Genomic DNA, 8,991 nt, shown 5'->3' with positions numbered 1-8,991 from the left:
CTCACATGGCCTGGATTTTCTTTGCAGCTAGAGCAAAAAGGGCAACCCTGGGAGAAACCTCTGGCTCCACACCTGCAAGGAGAAATACGCTTTTCTCCTTCATGGTGCTTAGGCCTGAATTGGCCGAGATTGTGTCTAAAAATGTTTGCCTTGGAACTGAATAAAGTGGACAAACCAACAAATACTGACACAGGTCTTCCAGTTCTAAACCTTCCAGTTCTAAACCTCCTCCTAGTTCTAAGCAGAGGCATTGAGCAACTGGTGTTTGGGTGTAACATCCTTCAAGCATGGCAGTTTGCATTGTTTGAAAGCAGATTATTGTAGTTTAAAGGAGGAGATCTTGGACAAGTAATGTGCCTTAGAATAGTCCAGTTTAATTAGTTTGTACCAGGCTGAAAATTTGGTTCCTGATATGACTTGCCTGGCTAGAGCAGCATCAGGCGCATGTATGTATATCTCTGAGCCTGTTAAAGTCAGCCTGAGAAGCCTCTAGGTCAACATCTGGCAGATTATATGTTTGAAGAATTTTATTATATTTGGATAGCCACATGGGATCTTTTTGGCTTGTGCTGGAAAGATGGCTTGCTGGAGCGCTCTTCAGTTTGTGCCAGTAATCAAATAGGGCTTTGTGCACAGGAGCCCGGAGAGGAGGAGGAGGAGGAAGGCCCCCTGCAGCTCCCAGCCCAGAGCTGGCACAGCCTGTTGAAGGGTGCTTTGACATCCAGCTTGGGGGAAGAGGGCAGTGGTCGTCTCTCCTTGAGCTTAGTGTCTGTAAGACATTATTAAGAGATCAGACATTTTCAAGTTTGCTGAATATTATCTCCAGTCTCTTATCTCCAGTCTCTTCCTTTACCTTATCCTGCTATATCAGATGATCTCATATGCACCTGCTGACTGGCTATTTGCACTTAACATTGCTTATCTCTTTATTTAGTTGTAACTAATCAGATACCCAGAAATAACCCCTGCATTGGTCATGCTGCACCTGGAGTCCTGTGTGCAGTTCTGGAAGCCTCACTTCAAAAACAATGTGGACAGAATGGAGCGGATGCAGAGGAGAGATACGATGATGATCAGGGGCCTGGAGACCAAGGAAAAGCTGAGGGACTTGGGAATTTTAGTCTGGAAAAAGGGAGGTTGAAGTATTTGAAGGGCTGTCACTTAGAGGAGGGCAGAGAGCTGTTCCTGTTGGCAGCAGAGGATAGGACTCGCAATAATAGGTTTAAATTACAGGCTGAAAGCTACCGGCTGGATAATAGGAAAATTTGTTTACAGTAAGAGTTGTTCGGCAGTGGAATCGGCTGCCTGGGGAGGTGGTGAGCTCCCCCTCTCTGGCAGTCTTCAAGAAGAAGCAGGGTGAACACTTGTCAGGGATGCTCTAGGCTGATCCTGCATTGAGCAGGGGGTTGGACTAGAAGGCCTGTATGGTATGATAATTTTAGCATTGATAATTTTAGCATGTATGGTTGATAATTTTAGCATTAATTTCAACACTACATCTGATCGTTTTGATGCACAACCTGTACTCTGGACAAGAGGCCACAGTTAAAACAGAATATGGAGAAACGGAATGAAAGATACTGCAGACTTGGCCAACCTGAGAAATCAGCAGTGGCTGAACATGGACTGACACAAACAGGACACAGGGTCTTATTCCAAGACACTGAAAGACTGGACAATTCTACCAACTATTTTGTCAGATTGCACAGAGAAGCCATTGAAATTCACAAACATCAGCACAACTTTAACAGAAAAGAGGAGAGTTTAAGAATGAATAAGGCTTGGCTTCCTGCCCTGAAAAACCTCCAGACAAAGACAACATTCAACAATAGCCATACAGATTAGTTTTGGACTTCACACATTAACAGATCACTTCAGGATACAATGGTTCCATATTAACATACCATACCCTCATTAGCACATTATCTTGATACTTACAGGACAATACTTTTGCAGGACAATACTCAGCTCAAACCCAACCCCTTTCTGACTATATATTACTCTTTCTACACCCTTGACACTGAGAGACACTGTCCTTCAGTGTTACTACTCTGAAGATGCCTGCCACAGTTGCTGGCGAAACGTCAGGAAAGAAAATTCCAAGACCACGGTTACACAGCCCGGATAACCTACAAGAACCAAGGAATGGTTTCCAATTGGCAAAGGTGTCAGACAAGGATGTATTTTATCTCCCTATCTCTTCAATCTATATGCAGAACATATAATTAGGAAAACGGGATTAGATTTAGATGAAGGTGGAGTGAAAATTGGAGGGAGGAACATTAATAATTTGAGATATGCTGATGACACTACAGTATTGGCAGAAAATAGTGAAGATTTGAAACGACTACTGCTGAAAGTTAAAAGAGAAAGTGCCAAAGCAGGGCTACAGCTGAACATCAAGAAAACAAAAGTAATGACTACAGGAGAATTACACAACTTTAAGGTTGACAGTGAGGAAATTGAAATTGTTCAAGACTTTCTATTCCTTGGCTCCACCATCAACCAAAAGGGAGACTGCAGCCAAGAAATCAGAAGGAGATTGAGACTGGGAAGGGCAGCCATGAAGGAGCTAGAAAAGACTTTGAAGTGTAAGGATGTGTCACTGGCCACCAAGATTAGATTAATTCATGCCATCGGTATTCCCTATTACTATGTATGGGTGTGAAAGCTGGACAGTGAAGAAAGCTGATAGGAAGAAAATAGATTCCTTTGAAATGTGGTGTTGGAGGAGAGTGTTACGGATTCTGTGGACTGCCAAAAAAGAAAACAAATCAGTGGGTTATAGATCAAATCAAGCCTGAACTGACCCTAGAAGCTAAAATGACTAAACTGAGGCTATCGTATTTTGGTCACGTCATGAGACGACAAGAGTCACTGGAAAAGACCGTCATGATAGGAAAAGTTGAGGGCAGCAGGAAAAGAGGAAGACCCAACAGGAGATGGATTGACTCAATAAAGGAAGCCACAGCCTTCAATTTGCATTTCATTCATAGCGTCGCCATGAGTTGGAAGCGACTTGACGGCACTTAACACACACACAAACATGGTATGATAAATCAAAAAATAAGACTAATATTTTTCTATAAACAAGCACTCTTGTGACAAGCTAGATTTCTCTGGCTGGAAGTCTCAGAAGAAGATTTTGGTGAAAATTTGGGTAACTTGGGCCTTTTTGATAATTCTTAAAAGAAGTTAGATAAAAGCTGAAGCCTAATTTGTTTTAAAACTATCATTAGCCATAATATGATTAAGCAGTGCTAGGAATGTTGATAATTTTAGCACTAATTTCAACAGGACTTGTGGGGTTCTTTTTTGTCTTTATATTTTTGTTTCTTATGCAATAAAAAGAATCTTTTCTCAATAAAAGATAAAGGTTTATGCAGGCATCCTGTCTAGTTTGCTGGCTAATAGTTCAAAAGAAAAGAACTCACCACTCATTATCAACAGATAGAGGCAGAAAAGTTTCTCTAATGTGATAAACCCTGGAGATCTCTCTGGCCAAGCATTTTTTACACAGGCGCAGCCTTGAAAACTGTCCAGGGCAGAGTCTTCAGTCTGGCCTGGAGGGAAATTGTTTCCTGACCCCAAAGTGGCAATTGGCATTACCCTGGGCCTGTAAGAAAGGGCTATGGGAGAAAATACTTCTTTACTTGTTGAGTGATTAAATGGTGGTATTCATGGCCAGCAAAGGTAGTGACGGCTCCCAGAGGGGACAGCTCTAAAAGGGAAGATTCATGGAGGAGAGGAGAGGGCCTTCAGTGGCTACTAGCCATGGTGACTAAAGGGAACCTGCATATCTAGAGGCAGTCAACCACTGCGTACCAGTACCAGGAGATGACATCATCAGGGGTGGCCCGGCCCTCCACGCCGTTTGTTGGCCCCCCAGGGCAACTGCTTGATCCCTGCTTGAAACAGGATGCTGGGTTGGATGGACCATGGGTCTGATCCAGCAAGGCTCTAAACACCGGGCTCCTCTTCCCTCCATTTCTGCCATGATCCAAGCATATGTTTTGATGGTGGTCAGCTGTGCTTCTTCCTTGTTCCTTACCTCTTTTGCCCCTGCTTTCTCAGGTTGGAAATAGATATTTAGTGCAGCAACATCCGAGTGATTTCATTTTAACTGAGAAGTGAATTTGCCCCCTAGGTCAGTGACATTATCCACTCCCATTCTTCAAGTTGTCTCCCCCCCCCACCCCTCCACCACTGTCACCTCTCATTTACTATGGGATCAGAGGGTTGTTTCTTTAAAAGTTTTTTTTAAATGTCCTTTTCCCCCTTCCTTCTAATCTGTTAAGATTCATTGGGGAAACCTGCGCACAGACGTACCTAATTACAGTTCTTTGAGCCTCTTTATTAAGACTTCTTTGCATGGGTAAAGTGACAAAATCACAGCTATCAGATTGCCTGTAATTACCGTAATCCGCAGAAGAGGTTTTAATAGGACAACAAGGTCACGTTTCATCCCAACGGAAGCCTAGTATGAAAAGCAAAGGTTTCCATTCCAAACACTTCTAAGGAAGGAAATTCCAGAACAGGCAGAGGCAACTTCCCCTGGTATTAGTTGGCAACATTTCATTGTTTTCCAGTAATGGCCTTGTCTTGTCTCTAGTTAGGGCTAAAAGTATTTCCTGAAGAGGCCGTCATGGCAGCATTTCTCCAGTGGCTCTTGATGGCTGTGATCTGCCCATTGTTGTCCACCCAGCAGCCAAGCTAACTCCGCTGTTATGCCACTCACGCCGCCACCCCCCCCCCCAAGAGAACCGGGAACCTAACTAGGAAAGAAAGGAGAAGCCTGGAGTTCTGCAGTGGTTTGAAGGGCTCCGGGCATTGTCTGCTTTGCTTGGGGGTGGGGTGGGGGTGAGGGTGGCGGTGTTGTCTCTTTCACCCTTAGCACCACATCTGGGCATTTTGCCTCTCACTGTGCAAACGGGTGTCACGAGACACTTCCAGCCTCCCATGGAAGGAAGCAGACCCTGAAACAGCTGATCCTGAAACCGTCGACTGGTCAGGGAAGTGAAAAGCCACAAAAGTTTCTTGTTCTCAGTTCTTGGAAACAGGATGAAAAGCATTTCGTCTTTCCCCAAACCATTTCCAGAATTTGGAGAACTGTCCATGTTTCACCTCTGCCCCTCCCACCCCTAGCCTTCTTGTTGGGTTAAATATATCCAGACCTTTCAGTTCTTGCTTGAATCAACATAAACAGCACAGGGTGGCTAAAAAGAAAGGTGAGCTGACAGCAGTCCAGAGTTCAAATTTCTCCTCCATCACGGGCATCACTAAGTGTCTTTAAGGAAGCGTCGCAGCCTAACTCCCCATCTGCAATATGGGAATATTACTGACCTAACTTACAGGGATGCTGTAGTGAGCACCAAGATAATGTATATGGAGTCTGATAAAACACTGCTATTATCTACATAAAATTAGTTTATCTAGAGTTAAGCACCCCAGAGATCCACATTAACATTCAGTAAAAGTAATAAACAGCATAGGAGCAAGCTGGTTTACTTAGAAGAAAGTCCTATTTTATTCAATGAGGCAATTGTGAACACTCTGGTCCACTGAGCTCCCAGAAAAAAATTGTCATTGGGGAAACTACACTGGCCCAGATGCGAGCTCCAGATTTATCTGAGCATTCATCTTCCAAAATCAAATGGGGAACACCTCCTCACCACTTGGAACAGCTCAGCTAGATGACCATCCACAGACACGACGCAGGGGTGGAAAACAGAACATTTTCTGCTGCTGTATTTTTCTGGGCAAAAAGGTCCACCCTATATATGTAAATACGGTCTGTTTGGGCTGTTGGTGCTGCAAATCAGTCATGCTAGATGGGATACATGTGAGATATTAATTGTGCACAAACCCAGCGCTTGTTACTTCTTTTGCAAACAGTATTTAAATTATTTATTTAAATTGAAATTGGAAAATGCTCCCAGAAGACCTGTATTCACTGCTACAGAGTAAGCCCAAAGATCTGTGGTCTTCCACATTTGGTTGCTTTTGCCGTGGGTTTTCCTTCACTTGTGCTCTAGCTGTTGGCCAACGGGGAACTTAGCCAGAAGGAGCATCACAACACCAAAAAATAAATTGAATCCAAACTAGTTTTTAACACTTAAATTTTCTTAATTTCAGCTTTTGTACATCTCTTTTAAACGTATTATGCCAATAAAGGTATTTGAATTGCATTGAATTGTTGGCCAGATCTATTAATTGCCTCCAACTTTCTGTTAAACCAGGGAGCAGCACAGGCTAGAAGGACAAGTGATCTCCAAGGAAGAATGGTCTCATCAACACGCCCTGGCCGGCTGCTTTTGCTCTGCAGGGCTTATGGCTGGAGCACCAACCTCCCTCTTTCTAGGAGGAGATCATCCAAACTGGCTCCATACGTCTGCAGAGGTAATAAAGCCTCCTCAATTCCGAACTTCACACAGTAATCCCCCCTCCAAAAATTTACTCCTACTTATTAAAAAGCTAGAAAAGTTATTTTATTTTTTAATTTAAAAAACAAAGAATAATAATTTCCAAATGTTTCATTCAGAGCAAAGTTTTATTCTCTTAAAAGGACCCTAAAATATTCAGAATTTCATTAGCATGTCTTTTTTTTGCCAGGTGCATGAACTAATACAGAACTCTTGGTTAATACTAACAATTTTAAATTAAATTAATATCTGTTCTGGAAGACAAACTCAGTTGATAGAAAATATATTTATATATTTATATATATTTACTGTACAAAGTTTACATTACATTTGAAAAGAAAAAATGTCAATTTTCACTAGTATTACAGACTTCATTTTACATACACTGTTGAAGTTGTGGCTAAGAAAATCTCTTTAACAATCAAGTGGTGCTTCACATTTTCTTTTTCTTCCTTTGGGGTTTTGTTTTTGTACAAAACTAGACGCTACAGCCTCAGAGGACTGGCTCACTCCCTTACAATCACCACACAAAGGACAGCAGAACAATTAGGAACAAACAGGGTTTGGGATCCCTTTCCCAGTACAGCACAACTCTCCCCACCCCCCACTGGCATACGCTGAGCAACTCCTGATTTACACCAGTCTAATCAAAGGTGGATTGTTATTTACTGCTCATCAGCAATTTCCAAAGGAGTATCCATTTTTAAAATTAAGAGAACTTTTTTGGGGGAAAGGCGATTAGACAAAATGTGTAGAGGGTGGTAGCTTAAGGGGAACCATGGTAGCTTAAGTGGAACCTGGGTACCCAAGGTTGGGTAGAAAATATATATATATATATATATATATATATATATATATATATATATATATATATATACTGAAAATATAATTTATTAGAAACGCTATGTAAAGGTTAAAAATATTTAAAAACATTAAAATAGCACAATGACATTTCCTAGGGTTGATAACTGTAACCACACACCAAACGCGTTTCAGAAATAAATACATATACAAACAGTTCAAACCCAACCAGACTGCTCTACTAGGTTGATACCGCCACACATAGTATATGAGAGACATATACTAACCAGTATTACAACTAGAACCAATCTGACTGGATGTTTGAGTAATTGGTAATAGATTTTACAACCTATACACATGCCTGGTTGGGTTTGAACTGTTTGTATGTATGTATGTATTTCTGTAAATGTGTGCAGGTTTAACATGGGTTTTAATTAACCACTGATGAAGGCCCAATAGGCCGAAAAGCGTTTGGTGTGTGGTTACAGTTATCAACCCTAGGAAATGCCATTGTGCTATTTTAATGTTTTTAAATATTTTTAACCTTTACATAGCGCTTCTTAATAAATTATATTTTCAGTATTTATATGCATATATATATATTTCTACCCAATCTTGGGTACCCAGCTTCTGTTTTCAGGTTGGGTTTTATTCCCCTCTTTTTTCTTCCTCAGCTTAAGTGGAACCTCCATGTACAGAAGTAGCCTACCTGAGGCTGGGATGATGAGCAATCAGAAGCATCTGGATGGCAGATGGTGAAAACATAGTGCTGGATTCAATGAGTCTTGGCTTCACCCAGCACAGGCAATTCTCATGGTTAACCCCTCCCCCAATCATTTTTCTCTCTCTTCCATCAAGGAAACCTTTCCAACTATCATGCAGCAAGGCTGGAATGAAGGAGACAGCCTGGCCACCCAGCCCAACACATAAGGGGCTCTTGCACTAGATGACGTGTGTGTGTGTGTGTTGGTGGGGGGGGGATAAGAGCTACACCCACACACCATTGGATACTTCAATACCATCACTCTGTAGTTATCATCTGCAGCTTGGCTCTCCTGTGAGGACAAGACACTCTTGAGGCAAACAGCTGTTCCAGTGCAGCAGCCGACCCTGTGTGAATCCAGCAAACAGCTGAGTAACTAATCAAAACTGGATCAGGATGCCCAGCAGCAGATGCTGCCCGTTAGAACTGCTGGCTCTCTCAGGCTTTTTTCTCATGGCAGTGGCTGCACCACTCCAACATGCAGGTGGTGGTGGTGGTGGTGGGAGGAGGATTCAGCAGCGAACTGAATGCTTCTTGCAGACTTCCCCGTGCAGTTAGAAAACTATCATGTCAGAGGCAAGATAGCAAACTATCGTGTCTTTCTCCTTGACTTGGTAGCTTTCTATAAGCAAGCAATTTGAGTCAAACTAACTAACCTGGAACACGTTTTTCAGGAAAAGCAGCAGAGAGGGTTCTAGAACCCAGCACACCTACTGCCATTTCTACAGGACAGCAGGTGCTTCTAAAAATGTGAAAACCCCTCTTAACAAAAGATCAGATCTGCCAAGAACAGAGGTCTTCCTATTGTCAGACAATTGTTCTCTAAAATACGTTCAGTGCTGAGCTACCACATTTAAGCTCTTTCCCAGCATGGGTTCTGCCAAAATCCTCATCAGCTTCCCAATCCCACACAGAATTTGGTTTCCTCTTCAAGAAGCATGAACCATGGCAGAATTTGGCATCAGCTCTTTCCTAATACCACCACGATGCCTGCATTTCCCCTTT

This window comes from Euleptes europaea, chromosome 19 (assembly GCF_029931775.1).
Source record: "Euleptes europaea isolate rEulEur1 chromosome 19, rEulEur1.hap1, whole genome shotgun sequence".
In the NCBI taxonomy this organism is placed as follows: domain Eukaryota; kingdom Metazoa; phylum Chordata; class Lepidosauria; order Squamata; family Sphaerodactylidae; genus Euleptes; species Euleptes europaea.
Note: the sequence above shows the minus strand (reverse complement) of the source record.